This window comes from Physeter macrocephalus, chromosome 20 (assembly GCF_002837175.3).
Source record: "Physeter macrocephalus isolate SW-GA chromosome 20, ASM283717v5, whole genome shotgun sequence".
NCBI lineage: Eukaryota > Metazoa > Chordata > Mammalia > Artiodactyla > Physeteridae > Physeter > Physeter macrocephalus.
In genome coordinates this window covers 104,395,350-104,412,779 of record NC_041233.1, presented here as the reverse complement: position 1 = coordinate 104,412,779, position 17,430 = coordinate 104,395,350, and positions in this window count along the sequence as shown.

Genomic DNA, 17,430 nt, shown 5'->3' with positions numbered 1-17,430 from the left:
CACTGTAGTTAGGCAAACTTGGAAGCTGTTTGGTTTCTTGCAACCAGAGAAGATTGGAAAATTACTGTTTCAGGAACTTGGGCCCTAGGAAATATGGCTCAATGTGTACCTGCTTTACAGAAAAAATAAATTTATACAGCTGTGAACAAAACCACTATAATTTGCAATGCTCCCTCACTTCCTGAAGTATTCTGTCTTTACTTTGCTCTGAGTCATATGGGTCATCAGAATAAAACAAACATTCCCGCTCTCCCCTACTGTATTTTAAACTAAGTGATATGTTGGAAATTACAGTGCTGACAAGCATGACAGGATTAGAATGCTGACACATGGATAATCCAACTGTTTCTTTTAGCCCATTTAACTCATGCGGTTTGGTGTAAACACTGTAATATCACCTGCCTCCTTCTGCATGCCCATGCATGCCCATTAAAAAATGCAAATAAATCCTGGCTTACTTTGACTTTAATGGTTATGGTGTCTGTATTTTGTATTCTCCACTATCATAGCACTGCTCCAATTCCATTCAAAGTATAGTTTTCTGAAAACAATTAACTTTCTTGAATGCAACTTTTTTCTTTTTTTTGCATTGCACAGCTAGGGAGTTTATCTGGCTTTCAGTCAATGAGCATAGCCCATCTGGTACATGCATTGATTACATGATTTTTGGTGAAGGAGTAAAGAAGTAATTCGAAGTTGGATTATCCCTTTTAAAATATTACTAGCATAAACAAACCCTGAAAGTTTGGGGGTCCCTTCAATGTTCTATTTCCAATGAAATGTGGTAAGCCTGAAAAATAGAGCTTTTTGATTACACAAAGAATAGAATGAACAGAATACATGGAATAGTTTGGGCCAATAAAATAAATAGGAAAGATTCAGTCCATTAGTTTAAGTTTAGTTTTCATGTTTAATCTAGTATATAGATAGCTCAAAGATGTTTCTCATAATAGAACATAATATATCATATTTTATGATAGTTTGAATAGGAGTCTGGCTCTGCTGAATGTTGTATTTTTATGTCTGCGTATGACAGAAGAGTTCTTGTTCACTAGGATAAATCACTGAGGAAGCTGCTTCTCCCACTCCTTGACAAGAGCCCCCATCCTTCTTAGGATCCTAAGGTAGCCTTGGGTATAGAGGCCTTTGGGGCTCTCTGGTACTTTCTTACAGACTCAGCAATGCATTTAAATGTTTATGGTTATAATTCAGCCAGCATATGTGTGTTTTATAGCCTAAGTACATTTCAGAATATGTGTTCTGCCATTCTGATGGAAATGTAGTCTGGAACACACCATGAGTAAGCATTTTTTTGAAATAATTTCTAGGAAATAATAAGAAATATATACCTGGTTCTTGACAGAGATCCTAAAACCCTTGTAAATAGAAGTGCTATGAGAATAATGTGTTTTAATATTTGATCTTGGATCCTGGTTCTTGACACAGAGTCCTTAAATCCCTTGAAATTTCCTGGGTGATAAGACTGTCTTTGGTTCTAATGAGACGACTATTGGTGGGCTCCTGGATAGAGGCTGGTCTCAGAAAGGCCAAGTCACAATTAGAAGCTCGGAACTTACACCCCACCCCTCATTTGTTTGAGAAATAAAAGGAGCTGGAAATTGAGATAATAATTGATCATGCCTATTGTGATGCAGCCTCCATAAAAATTCCCCCATATAAGGTTTCAAGAGCTTCTGGGTTGGTGAACACATCTACACACCAGGAGTGTGGCATACCCTGGTTCCACAGAGAAAGAAGTTCCTGGGGTCTGGACTCTTCCAGAACTCACCATATGTATCTCTTCATCTGTCTGTTCAATTATATCCTTTAAAATATCCTTTGTAATTGGCAATAGTTAAACTGTTTTCTTGGGACTGTCAACTGCTTCAGCAAATTATACAGCCCAGGGAAGGGGTCATGGGAACATCTAAATTGTAGAAGTTGTGGGTAACCTGGGGACCTACTACTTCAGATTGGCATCTGAAATAGGGGGCAGTCTTGTTGGACTGAGCCCTTAACCTGTGGGATCTGACCTAACTCCAGTTAGCAGCAGAAATGAACTGAATTGTAGAATATCGAGCTGTTTTCAGAGAATCAGTATGAAATGTGACCCACACATTTGGTCACAGAAGTGTTCTGTATCAGTAGCGAGTTAAACTTAAGGGCACACATTCAACTTTGAAGCAAAGCATGTTATCTGCTCTCAGGACTTAGTCTTTGTTTTTTGCATGATCCAACAAGACATTATATAGAGCTAATATACCCAAGAAAAATGCTTTGATAATTCTCCAGTGCTGATTAAGGAAGGCATGGCCATATGGGATTGTAATGGACTGATTTATTTCCCCCAACATTTATATGTTGAAGCCCTAACTCCCATTGTAACTGTATTTGGAGATAGGGCCTTTAAGTAGATAATTACAGTTAAATAAGGTCATATGGGTAGGTCCCTAATCCAATAGGACAGGGACCGTTTTACAAAAGGGAACAACACCAGCAAAGCACATGCGCATAGAGAAAAGGACATGTGAAAACACAGAGAGAAGGTAGCTGTCTGTAAGCCAAGGAGAGAGGCCTTAGGAGAAGCCAAATCTGCAAGCACCTTGATCGTGGACTTCCAGCCTACAGAAATGTGAGAAAATAAATTTCTGTTTTTAAAGCCACCAGGCTATGGTATTTTCTTTTGGCAGCCCTAGTCAATTAATACAGGGATGCTAGAGAACACAGAATTATGGCACACAAAGGATATTTTCCAATCATGTACTTCAGGGCTCCTAAACCTGTGTTGCATACGAAGCATAGAAGTTCAGATAATTTACTTCATTATAAAATGTTAATAGATACAATATTATTCCTATAAAATACTGTACTTAAATACATTTTTAATGGGGTAAGATGTTACTGGAGTTAAATAATAATAATGACAATAGTTGTAACAATTTATTTATTGTTATTAATAACACACTATAGTGTTTATTTAATAACACACTATAATTATATAAGATTTGGTCCTAATATTATAATAACTAACCTTTGATAAGTATTTCTTCTATGCCAGACCCTGTACTCTTTTCATACCTTTCTTTGTATAGTTAATAATATCTTCATCTACCAATAAGTAAATTGAAGTTCAGAGACACTAATTAACTTGCAATTGTTCATAGCGTTAATAATTACCCTAGGAATCTAGGACATTCTTAGGAACAACTTGGAAGTGTGAACGAGAGGAGAATAGCTTCCATCATGCATTACAAGGCAGAATAAAAAGTATACAAAATTATGGACTTGGTCCAAGCCTGCATTTATCAGATGAGTAAAATAGGTGCCAAGAAAGTTTAAGAAATACATTTAAGATTAGACATCTAGTTAGCAGTAGAATCAGAACTAGAAACCAGAAAGATTAAATAATTGTCAAAATCTCTTTTTGTCTCCTATACACTGTAAAAAATCATAAATTTTTAAAGTGCTATTGAAATCAAAATTACTTATGATACTTAAAAATGTGAAGTCCAACCACAGCAAACGTCAAATGACAAAAACAAGAATTTGTGATTCACCTTATTTTCAATTCTGATAGAGTCAGGTTTCATAAAATCATGATAAGAGCATTTACATTTTTATAACAATGTTCTATACCATTCATGCTTACATTAAAACAAACTTAGTCAATGGAGAACTGATATTAATAAGATATGGGTCCTAAGAGAAATGTATAAATAAATAACTAGATAAATGAATAGATAGATAAATAAATAAATAAATACCTTTCCCATAATCTCTCTCAAAAAAAACAAAACTTTTAAGTTGTAAGTTGGTAGAATTTTGATTATTAAAATACAGATTTAAACACTTAATTTAGGTTTTCATTTGGAATTTGAAGCCTCTTTGTATACCCTAAACATTAAAGAATTTAGAAATGGAGGCACTGAATTATAAATTTAGTTTTTAAGAACATAAAAGAAGAGTATCTTCTAAATTATTGGTTTTTAAAAATTTAATATTACAGTTGTCTCATCTGTTGTCCAGCCACATTATCTGAAACAGGTAGGATTTAGAGAGAATAATCTTAGAAAATCAGTGTGGTTGAAATCCTTAAGAAAAAAAAATCCTGTGGGTCAACCTAAAGAAAATCTTGATGGAACGTTTTTATCTTATTTAGAAAAACAACTTTGGAAAGAAAATAAAAGATTTTGACAAAAACAAGCTTTGCTCTTTTTGTTGTAGAACAGTTTCCTAGATACGTAACGGCTCCCAGATCATAGATAGCTTTCTATTCCTATTACAGAAAAATCTCATTAGACAAATGTTAATTGGGCATTGCCTACAACAGGGGCCACTCCAACTGGGAATGGCATGAGGAATCTATCATATAGCTATCTGAAAGACATCAAACAGAATAATGGAATTCATACGTTATAATGTATATCAGATGAAATCAAATATTGAAAGTCTATTAAATCAACTTATCAACCAAAATCAGTTATTTTTGTACAATGTCCTTTGTATAATATACAAAGGAAGTACATTATTATATTTACTGATGACATAAACTAATAGTCCCAAATTTTCAATATGAATCTTGTTTCTTTAAAAAAGTTATTTTTTGCAAGTAGAAATGTTAAATTTCTTAAAATATAACATTTGTATAAATAAATAGATGTCCTATTAGTAGCTAATCACTCACTAAAACATTACTAAGAATAATGTGAAAAATAAGACTGGAATATTCCTGATAACTACACATACAAAATTCTCAACAAATATTACAAACTTAGTTAAATGTCATTAAAAAAAAATCATACACTCTGGTCAAGTGAAATTTATCCCTGGGATGCAAGGATGGTTCAACATATGCAAATCTATAATTGTGATACACCACATTAACAAAATGAAAGATAAAAACTATATGACCATCTCTGCAGATGCAGAAAAAGCATTTGCCACAATACATTTTTCATGACACAACACTCAACAAATTATATATAGAAGGAACATATCTCAACATAATAAAGCCATACATAACAAGTTCACAGCTACCATCATACTCAATGGTGAAAGGTTGAGTGCTTTTCCTCTAATATCAGGAATAAGACAAGGCTGCCTATTTTCACTACTCCTATTCAACACAGTAGTACTGGCAGTCCTAGCCAGAGCAATCAAGCAAGAAAAAGAAATAAAAGCATCCAAATAAGAAAGAAAGAAGTAAAATTATCTTTGTTTGCCAAATATATATATCTCATATATATCATATATATTATATATATTATATATGTATATTATACATATAATATATACTATATATATATATATATATATATATATATATATATATAATATATATAATCCTAAGGACTCCACCAAAAAACTGCTAGAACTAATCACTGCGCCCTGGTGGCGCAGTGGTTGAGAGTCTGCCTGCTGATGTGGGGGACGTGGGTTCGTGCCCCGGTCCGGGAGGATCACGTGTGCCGCGGATTGGCTGGGCCCGTGGGCCGTGGCCGCTGGGCCTGCAGCACATCTGGAGCCTGTGCTCCACGACGGGAGAAGCCACGGCAGTGGGAGGCCCGTGTACCACCAGCAAACATTTTTAAAAATAAAGAAAAATATCTTATTCACAATAGCATCAAAGAAAATAAAATACTTAGGAATAAATTTAACCAAGAAGGCAAAGGATGCATATGCTGAAAAGTACAGACTTTGATGAAAGTAATTGAAGAAACAAATGAAAAGGTATTCTGTGCTCATGATCAGAAGAGTTAATATTGTTAAAATATCCATATTACACCAAACTACCTATAAATTCACTGCAATCCCTATGAAAATAAATGCCATTCTTTACAGAAATAGAATGAACAATCCTTAAAATTTATTTGGAGCCACAAAAGACCCTGAAAAGCCAAAGTAATTCTGAGAAAGAACAACAAAGCCAGAGGTATCACACTTTCTGATTTCAAGCTATACTACAAAGCTATAGTAATCAAAACAATATAGTTCTGTCATAAAAATAGACATAGACCAGTGGAATAGAATCAAGAGCCCAGAAATAAATTCTGGAATATACAGTCAACTAATATTTGACAAGGGAGTCAAGAATACTCATTGGGGAAAGGACACTCTCTTTAGTATATGGTACTGGGAAAACTGGATAATCACATGTAGAAGAATGAAATTGGACACCTATCTTACACCACTCTAAAAAATAAACTCAAAATGGATTAAAGACCTGAACCATAAAACTCCTAGAATAAAATATAAAGAAAAAGTTCCTTGACATTTGTCTTGGAAGCAATTTCCTGGATATGACAAAAGCACAAGCAACAAAAGCAAAAATAAAAATGTGGCATTATATCAAACTTAGAAGCTTCTGCACAGCAAAAGAAACAATCAACAAAATGAAAAGGCCATCTATGGAATGGGGGAAAATATTTGCAAACCATGTATCAGATCAGGGGTTAATATCCAAAATGTATAAAGAACTCATACAACTCAATGGCAAAAACAAAAAACAAAAAACCAAGCAACCCAATGTTAAAAATAAGCAGAGGAACTGAATAGACATTTTTATAAAGAAAACATACAAACGGCCAACAGATACATGAAAAAGGTACTTGCCATCACTAACCACCAGAAATGCAAATCAAACCCCTATGAAATATCAGCTTACACCTGTTAGAATGTCTATCATCGAAAGACAAGATATAACAAGTATTTGGTGAGGGTCTGGAGAAAAGGGAACCATTGCACACTGTTGATGGGAATGAAGATTGATGCAGCCACTTTGGAAAACAGTATAGAGGGTCCAAAAAATTAAAAATAAAACTACCATATGACCCAGTCACTTCTGGGTGTATATCCAAAGGAAATGAAAACAGGATCTGCACCCCCATGTTCACTGCAGCATTATTCACAATCGTCAAGTTATGGAAGCAACCAAAGTGTCCATCAATGGATGAATGGATTAAAAAAATGTATAGATACATATAATTATTATTCTTCCACGAGAAAGAAGGAAATTCTGCCTTGTGAATGAAACGTGAGGACATCATTCTAAGTGAAATAAGGCAGACAGAAAAAAAATACTTTATGATATCACTTATATGCGAAAACTAGAGAAGTTTGACTCAGATTAAGAGTACAATGGTGTGGTTACTATGGGCTGAGTGGTGGGGGAAATGGGGAGATACTGGTCAAAGAGTGCAAACATCCAGTTAAAAGATTAACATGTTCTGAGTATCTAATATATGACATGATAATTATAGCTAATAATACTGTATTATATGCTGAAAGTTGCCAAGTAAGAGAGTAAATCTTAAATGTTCTCATCACTCATAAAAAGATGGTAAATATATGATGGGATGGAGGTGTTAGCTAATGCAATTATGGTAATCATTTTGCATTATGTAAATATTTCAAATGAACCAGTTGTACACCTTAAACTTACACAAAGTTACATGTCAATTGTATCTCAATAAAACTGGAAAAACTTATTCATCCCTACTTCTGAAGTCTTTATTTATGGATTTTTCTTTCCTTGTGCTTCTGAATTCAGATAACAAACCACTGACCAGTTTTATGTGAAATGTTTTTGTTTCTAAAGAAACTAAAGAAAATTCTATAAAAATGATTATTTTATATTGCATTTATTAATGCTAGTAAATACTGTAGAAAAATCCATGAATATTGATTCCCCAAAGCCTTCCCCCCTTTTAGAGATGAACCACATGTAGAAGTTCAAGAGCAGTTCTTGTGAAATGCAGGGCCACAGGGGATGAGACGGATACGTACTGTGGATATTAAACTTTTCTTCTGTAAAGAAACTAGTAGTTTTTCATTTAGTTGTCATTTAAAGGATATGCAAGTGCCTGTTACTCTTTGACCATGTGTCATTCACTAAAAAGTTTTTTTTAATTAATTCATAAATCACTGATTTATGTATGTTAAATTTTGAGAAAGAGCTTTCATCTGTGCAAATAAAATATCTGGAGAACAAAGGTGGAATTTTTAAAAATATTTTTCTAATATTAAGTAAATTCAGCTTTACATGAATATCCACTTGTTACATAGATAAAGAAATCACTAATACAAAAAGACAAGGAGAAAATTAGAAATGAAAAATATGAAAGGACTATGTGAGGATGAACAATTTTATGTATATATTCTCTCTTGGAATCTCAAATAATTCTATTTATATAATTCCTCTTGGGGTTCCAAACTGTAAGTCAATGCTTTTGAGGATAGCAGAATTATGTTTGGAAAGGTTAGTCAGCTATTACCTCAGATACAACTATTTTGTGTACAACTTGTATAATCCTGCCTTAAGTAAGTTTTCATTTTTCACATTTTTTTTTGGAAATGGGAGAACAGCCTTTATGGTTTATCATATTTTAAATATCAAATCATCAAGATTGGGATTCAACACATATTATAATCTCAACTATTGACTTGTCATCTACAGTTTATCTCACTCCTTCACTAGCCATTTCCCAAATGTCAGCTGTAATTTTCTTTCTATCTTAAGACTATACTTACTATGCCCCACTCTATCCACCGTACTTGATTGTAAGCACTTTGAAATCAGAAATGCTGATTTGCTTTCACCATCATAATCCAGTGTCTCATGGTGTGGCCAGTTTGGATTCCTTACATGGTATGTTCATATGTCTGTAGTTTATTTGTGATCTTCAGCCCTATATCCTCTAAGCTGGTGTTTTACCTGCCTCATCAGTAATTGTGAAATTACGAATTCCCAAATCTCTATTATGGAAATTAAGATTGTGTGGATTTGAGGAAAGTCAAAATTATTTTAGGAAATTATTGCAATCCAGCAATTGTGGAAACACTACCCTAATTGAACACTGTTTCCTAACTGGTCAAAAAGAGGGGCCGAGGTACTACAGAATGTTAATGCCAAGTGGATCATGATGACTGGGATGTACTGAAACTATCCAACAAACTATTTTTCAAACAATTAAAATAAATCACGTCAATTACATTGCCTGGTCTGGATATGTTATTTTTAGTCATGGGTATAATAAGATTTCCTAGTAGGTTTTAGAGAAAAATGGGGAGGATCTCCTTGTGGCACGCTAAGCACCTCAGAGCTCATGAATTAATGTTGGATGGAGCAATCAAGCTGGCAAACGCTGGCAACAGCCTTAATTTTCTAGTTAGAATTCATTGTGGGTGGGCAGGTCAATCACTGCCATTGAAATCCTCACACCTGTGCGTCTTCACCATTTCGATCCATGACAAATTTAAAAATGAAACAAAACAAGCTTTACCCCCAGAAAAACACAACCCTTGAAATGATGAGTGACAGATTCTACAAAGGAAAGTCCTGTCTTGTGGTGTTCTTTTTTTTTTTTTTTTTAAGAGGGATTTATGTTTACTGTAGGAGTCAGAGTTGCACGTGTCTTTGCATACTGATGAGTTCTCAGGTGCAGTGTCGAACTTGAGAAAGCAAAGCTTGCAAAATGGAGGAAAGTAGTTACGTAAAACTGCTGCAGATTGTAACCACCTACCTCAGTTTGGCTCAGGAAGTGCTGGAAGTACATTACCAAGTTCTTAGGAAACACACCGACCGCTACTCTCACCCTCAGAGAATACTGATGAGCGAAGTGGTTCTTAAATTAACCTGAATTTCACTATTAATCTCTACTTACGACAGAAAGATGTGAGTGAAGGTTCATTCTTAGAGTGTGTGAGTGTGCAACTGCTCAGACAATAGCAACTTAAATTAAAGCAACTTAATTTAATAAATATATACTGAAAACTATATTAACCATGTATTATATGATATGAGTTATTACTGCTAGAATTTAAGGTTTATGAAGGCAGGCGTTTTTCTGTTTTGTTCACTGCTGTATCCTCAGCACTCAGAAGAATGCCTAGCTTGTGGTAGGTACTTGATAAATATTTGGTAGAATAACTGAGTGTATGTACTACATTAATAAATACCTTTTTGTACTTGTACTCAGTAGCCCATAAAATTCAAAATGATTCCTCCTACCATATGCCAGGTATTTTCACATACATTATTTAATGCTCATACAAGTTTATCACACAGGATTTCTAATTTCTTATTTTACAAATAAACAGAGTGAGACTCAAAAGTTGTTCAAAGACTTGTCCAAGGTCATCTAGTAAATGTTAGATTTTAGTCTTGAGCCACTAGATAGATGGTGTTTTTATTATTTAGATGTCACATATTCTGGCTCCTATTTTGAGTCTATTGTATTTTGTTCATTTCTTCAACTAAAGGTGTGCACCTCCAGCTATGTTTATCCACTTTGAGTTGAGCTGTTCTATTTTTTTTTCTCCTTACCAGTTATTTGCTCATTTATAATTTATATCCTCTTACTTTCACAGGGGATAAGAAGTTCATGTTTCTCATTCTAGAATCTTCACCAAAAGGATTTGAAGGCCTGGATGGTGTCTGAAACTGAAACCAAAGCAGTGGGGCTGAAGGCCCAAAGAAATGGTCCCTCTGATCCCTCATGACATGTGACAATTGATAACAAGGAAGTATCTCCTGAAAGGCAGGATAGTGGAGACCCAGTAGGGGAAGAAACACACACACACACCCCCTTTTTATAAAAAAAAAAATTCTATTTGTAGAAACTGAAACATAGACAAAATAGAATAATATAATAAAACGGTTGTATCTACCACCCAGCTTCAGCAATTATCAAACTATAGCCAATCTTATTTCATCCATACCACCTCTCATTTCTCCTTCCCCCAGATTACTATGAAACATATTCCCAACTTTGTATCATTTCATCTGTAAATATTTCAGCATGTAACTAAAATTAAGAGTCTTCTTTAATATAATTAAATATCCAGACCCTTTTTATGTAAGTCATATTTATTTAAATTTATTTGAATCAGGATCTAGATCAAATCCATATGTTGCAACTGGTCGATATTTTTCTGAAGTCTCTCTCTTTTTTTTTTTTTCTGAAGTCTCTTTTGATCTTTAGGTTTCCCTACTCATTTTTTCTTTCTCTTTGTGATTTTTTTTTCAAAAGACTAATCTTTTTGTCTTGAAGAATTTTCTACCCACTGGATTTTGCAGAATTTCTTCCAGCAATGTCACTTACTCTGTCCTATGTCCCTGTGTTTACTGAACACTGTTATTTAAATCTGGAGGCTTAATCAGATTTGGGTTTGATGTTTTTGCAAGAAAGATTTCTAAGTGTTGGGAGCTCATCTGGTGGCTCTCTGATGTGTGTCAGCAGCCATTGATGACCGCTGCCTAAATCCATTACTGCATTAGGGGATGCTGAAAGTGGTAATCATCTCATTTTGTCAATTCTTCTTCACTTACTAGTGAGAATACATCCATGAAGAGAACCAACCCTCATCATCTATGAGCTTATCCTGAGGAGTGGTTTACACAGGAAAGACAGGACAAGAACTAGATCATTGCAACCTAGGACAATAGGTTGAGAGTGAAAGGGAGCCATATTAATAATTATGCCATAACCTGGATGGACACAGAGATTGTCATACTGAGTGAAGTAAGTCAGACGCAGAAAGACAAATATCATATGATATTGCTTACATGTGGAATCTAAAAAAGGGTACAAATGAACTTAGTTACAAAACAGAAGTAGAGTCACATATGTAGAAAACAAATTTATGATTACTAGGGATAAGGGGGGGGATAAATTGGGAGACTGGGATTGACATATACATACTACTATATATAAAACAGATTAATAAGAACCTACTGTATAGCACAGGGAACTCAACTTAATACTCTGTAATAGCCTATATGGGGAAATAATCTAAAAAAAGAGTGGATATATGTATGTATATATATATATATATATATATATATATATATATATATATAAAGGATTCACTTAGCTGTACACCTGAAACACAATATTGTAAATCAACTATACCCAAATAAAAATTAAAAAAAAAACTTATGCCAGAGAAAAATGTGTCAACTTGGTAAGTTCTGGGCAAGCTAGAACATATGTTTACTGTACATATAATTCATTGTTAATTTATTTAAAAACACACTTTATTTTTTCATTACAGAGCACATATATTCTGGACATAAAAAAATATTCAAGCATGGCTATTTTATTGTTCCATGCCCTTACAGAGATTTCTGACAAAAATACCAATTCAGAAGAACACTCAGACGTTCAGAAGCCAAGAAAACACACAGAGATTTGAAAGTGTTTTAAATTGCTCTGTCACAATTCAGTCATATGCTTTCCTTTCTCAATCAAAGGGAGACTGGGAACTAATCTGGCTATTTGCTGAGAAGGAAATTGTAATAGGGATAATGAATATTTAGGCAAATTGCACAACATGCTGTTTTTGTGGAGAAAGAAAATAAGTTTTGAATGTGGAATTTATTATAAGACATCCATATGCCTGTGTACATGCAAGTTCATGATAATATTAATTTCAGTTTATTTCAGGCAGAACTCAGATACACAGTTTCTTTCTAAAGCTTAATTACATAGCCTCATCTTTAAAAAGGCTAGGGCTATTATGGCAATCAGGAATATGAATTTGATAATCTGTCAGGTCCATACATAAATTCCAATTAAAAACTGAATTAATTGGATTAGGAGAAAAGCTTAAAATGAAGCAAAAATATTTTTGTTAGCTTGCAATCTCCCAATTTTCTTTCACTTTATTGACATAGGAAATTTCTTTTTTTGTTTATCTGGTTTTTGTGTTTAAATCAGAGGTAATTTTCCTTCACAAACGTAGATATACACTTACTGGGTTAAAATTCCCATCTCTATATACTTAACATGTTATTTTGCTTAACATTAAGCAAAATACTTAACATGACTTAAGTTTAGTCAGAACAGTTTTAACTGCTAGGTCTTTAGAATAAATTCCATGAAAGGAGATGGGAGCCTCTCAGTTCAGCTGAACTAGTTGGGTGATTCATTCATTGCATTTGAAACTGGAGCTGTGTAGGGTAGTTATTACAAGTGTGTTCTACCAACATGATTTTGCCTTCTTGTAACGTTTTATCAGGTATTTTAGATTGGACGTGACTCAGTGTCAGAGAAGAGACAAGGGAAAGAAGGAAAGGGTGTTGATTGCTAAGTAAGTTAGGTCTCACTACCAAAAACCTATGGTCCACTCTCACGATGATGAGAGTACATCAGCTGCTATGCTCCAATTTGAAAATGGAAATTATTGTAGACCTGGGAATATTTATCAGCTCAAAGTAGATTGATATGTAACTGCACGTGGGGATAGCAATAAATCATGCTAGATCAGAAGCTCCACAAGTTAACAGCTAAAAAATGATTGGAGTATTTTCTTTCATTTTAGACAAAACTCTCTCTGGAGCATACGCAGTGTAATAGAAGGAGATAACTTCGTCCACATACAAATTGTGTTGTGTTTTACATCCAGACTTTGAAACCCCTCCTTAACATCTCCAATTCACAAGCCTGGCATTTAAAAATTTAAGAATCAAATTGCAGATCATTTTAAGCTGTATGTTACACTGAATTGTAAACTTACTGTGAATGGAGCCAGCACTGAGATTCCCAGTATACATTTCTTCACATAGGAGAAAATAAAACTCAGCTTTTTGATTCAACCCATCCATTTAACTGAATAGGAAATACAAAATTATAGGATTGATTTAAAGATGCAAACTGATTTTAAGTGAATATTCATCATTTCCTCCCATTGATACACACAACTTGGTTAGGTGATATAATTCAAGAGATTTTAAGTATTTCCTTAAAAATAATCTCCCTGAAATTTGATAACTGGAATATTTCAGAAAACTTATATTTTGGCTATGTTTCACTCACAGAGGGAGATGGAAAACTAAAGCCATAATGAGGTAATTAATCAAATTAAATATCATAATACTTTCAATTCCCCACATCCCTCTATGCTCATAGACATAGACAACTTTGGAAGAACTACAGAAAAATGATATCACTGTATTTACAAAGGATAAAACATTATATATACTGCTTAAAATTTTGAAAAATCAACTCTAATACTCCTAGACAAATTGTGGACATAGATTATATTAAGAAATGCCAGAAAATACTGATATTTTTGAATTACTGAACCCAATTTTGTGAGTAAGCCCCAAATTATCCTGGAGCCAAGTGTGAAACTGTTTCTAAGATAGTGGATATCTAGGATAGAGGATATTTAAAATACTCTCAAAATTATTTATTTGCCTTCCTCATTCTTTTAGTGGGAGTTTTAATTGAAACTATGGATGACTGAGTAATTTTCCCAAATTATTTAACTAGATAATTTTTAATTTTAGAGGAAGAGTGAGAGAGATCAGTTTATCTACAGGATTTCTATGCATCACACAAATAATAAATGGACAGAAGCTTCCAATGAGTTTATTATAGCTCTCTTCTTCCTCCACAATCAACTAAATGGCTTATCACAAAGTCTTAACCCTGAAATATAGCAAGAAAAATATATTATCGGCCGATAACTGTTTATTAAGTGGATAAAGAGTCTTGTATCACAGGACCAATTTCCTTAAAGGACGATAGCTAAACTGCAGTGTTGGCAAAGTGTACTGAAGGATGAAGCAGAACCATATAGTTAATTTGAATGACTTCTCATAATTGTATCTTACAAAATATCTTGACATTCTTTAACGTGGTGACTTATAAAAGAATTCTCATGCATTTATAATGCACTGGCAGAATTTGAATAGTGAAAAGAAAGGGACAGTCCATTCTGTAATCGAGGAATTGTATGCCAAAACACAAACCAGGAATTTGTAGGGTGCTTTGAAGCCATGACTGGTAGTTCTCTTTGTCGGAATGGAGACTCAGTTCATAAGAAGAATGAAAAGTACACGTTAAAAGTTCTGTAATACCACTTACAGGTTATGGACTTCAAGAAAAAAAGACAAATATAGATGTTTGAATGACAGGTGACATGGTGAGAGCAATGTTTGCAGAAGATTAATCTGGCAGTTATATGCAAACTATGTCAGAATAGAAGAGGCCATTACTTCTTAGCGATTACTAATACTTTTTACTAAAATCGAGAGAAGAGGGAATTATACTTAATACCTTGTAACAACATATAATGGAAAGGAATCTGAAAAAGAATATATATATTGTTTGAGCCTCATCCACCAGAGGGGAGACAGCAGAAGCAAGAAGAACTACAATCCTGCAGCCTGTGGAACAAGAACCACATTCACAGAAAGACAGACAACATGAAAAGGCAGAGGGCTATGTACCAGATGAAGGAACAAGATAAAACCCCAGAAAAACAACTAAAGGAAGTGGAGATCGGCAACCTTCCAGAAAAAGAATTCAGAATAATGATAGTGAAGATGATCCAGGACCTAGGAAAAGGAATGGAGGCAAAGATCCAGAAGATGAAAGAAATGTTTAACAAAGACCTAGAAGAATTAAAGAATAAACACCTAGAAGAATTAAAGAACAAACAAAGAGACGATCAATACAATAACTGAAATGAAAAATACTCTAGAAGGAATCAAAAGCAGAATAATTGAGGCAAAAGAATGGATAAGTGACTTGGAAGACAGAATGGTGGAATTCACTGCTGTGGAACAGAATAAAGAAAAAAGAATGAGAAGCAATGAAGACAGCCTAAGAGACCTCTGGGACAATATTAAACGCAACAACATTCGCATTATAGGGGTCCCAAAAGGAGAAGAGAGAGAGAAAGGACCCAAGAAAATACTGGAAGAGATTATAGTTGAAAACTTCCCTAATATGGGAAAAGAAATAGCCACCCAAGTCCAGGAAGGACAGAGAGTCCCAGGCAGGATAAATCCAAGGAGAACACACTGAGACACACAGTAATCAAATTGACAAAAATTAAAGACAAAGAAAAATTACTGAAAGCAACAAGGGAAAAATGACAAATAACATACAAGGGAACTCCCATAAGGTTAACAGCTGATTTCTCAGCAGAAACTCTACAAACCAGAAGGAAGTGGCATGATATATTTAAAGTGATGAAAGGAAAGAACCTACAACCAAGATTACTCTAGCCAGCAAGGATCTCATTCAGATTCGATGGAAAAATTAAAACCTTTACAGACAAGCAAAAGCTAAGAGAATTCAGCACCACTAAACCAGCTCTACAACAAATGCTAAAGGAACTTCTCTAAGTGGGAAATACAAGAGAACAAAAGGACCTACAAAAACAAACCCAAAACAATTAAGAAAATGGTCATAGGAACATACATATCGATAATAACCTTAAACGTGAATGGAGTAAATGCTCCAACCAAAAGACACAGGTTGCTGAATGGATACAAAATCAAGACCCATATATACCTGTCTACAAGAGACCCACTTCAGACACAGGGATGCATACAGACTGAAAGTGAGGGGATGGAAAAAGATATTCCATGCAAATGGAAATCAAAAGAAAGCTGGAGTAGCAATACTCATATCAGATAAAATAGACTTTAAAATAAAGAATGTTCCAAGAGACAAGGAAGGATACTATATAATGATCAAGGGATCAATCCAAGAAGAAGCTGTAACAATTATAAATATATATGTACCCAATACAGGAGTACCTCAATATGTAAGGCAACTGCTAACAGGTATAAAAGAGGAAATCGACAGTAACACAAAAATAGTGGGGGACTTTAACACTCACTTACACCAATGGACAGATCATCCAGACAGAAAATTAATAAGGAAACACAAGCTTTAAATGACACAACAGACCAGATAGATTTAATTTATATTTATAGGACATTCCATCCAAAAACAGCAGATTACACTTTCTTCTCAAGTGCACATGGAACATTCTCCAGGATAGATCACATCTTGGGTCACAAATCAAGCCTCAGTAAACTTAAGAAAATTGAAATCATATCAAGCATCTTTTCTGACCACAACGCTAAGAGATTAGAAATCAATTACAGGGAAAAATAACATAAAAAACACAAACACATGGAGGCTAAAGAATACATGATTAAATAACCAAGAGATCACTGAAGAAATCAAAGAGGAAATCAAAAACTACCTAGAGACAAATGACAATGAAAACACAATGATCCAAAACCTATGTGATGCAGCAAAAGCAGTTCTAAGAGGGAAGTTTATAGCAATACAAGCCTACCTCAAGAAACAAGAAATATCACAAATAAACAATCTAACCTTACACCTAAAGGAACTAGAGAAAGAAGAACAAACAAAACCCAAAGTTAGTTGAAGGAAAGAAATCATAAAGATCAGAGCAGAAATAAATGAAACAGAAGCAAAGAAAACAATAACAAAGATCAATATAACTAAAAGCTGGTTCTTTGAGAAGAGAAACAAAATTGATAAACTGTTATCCAGACTCATCAAGAAAAGAGGGAGAGGACTCAAATCAATAAAATTAGAAATGAAAAAGGAGAAGTTACAACAGACACTGCAGAAATACAAAAGATCATAAGAG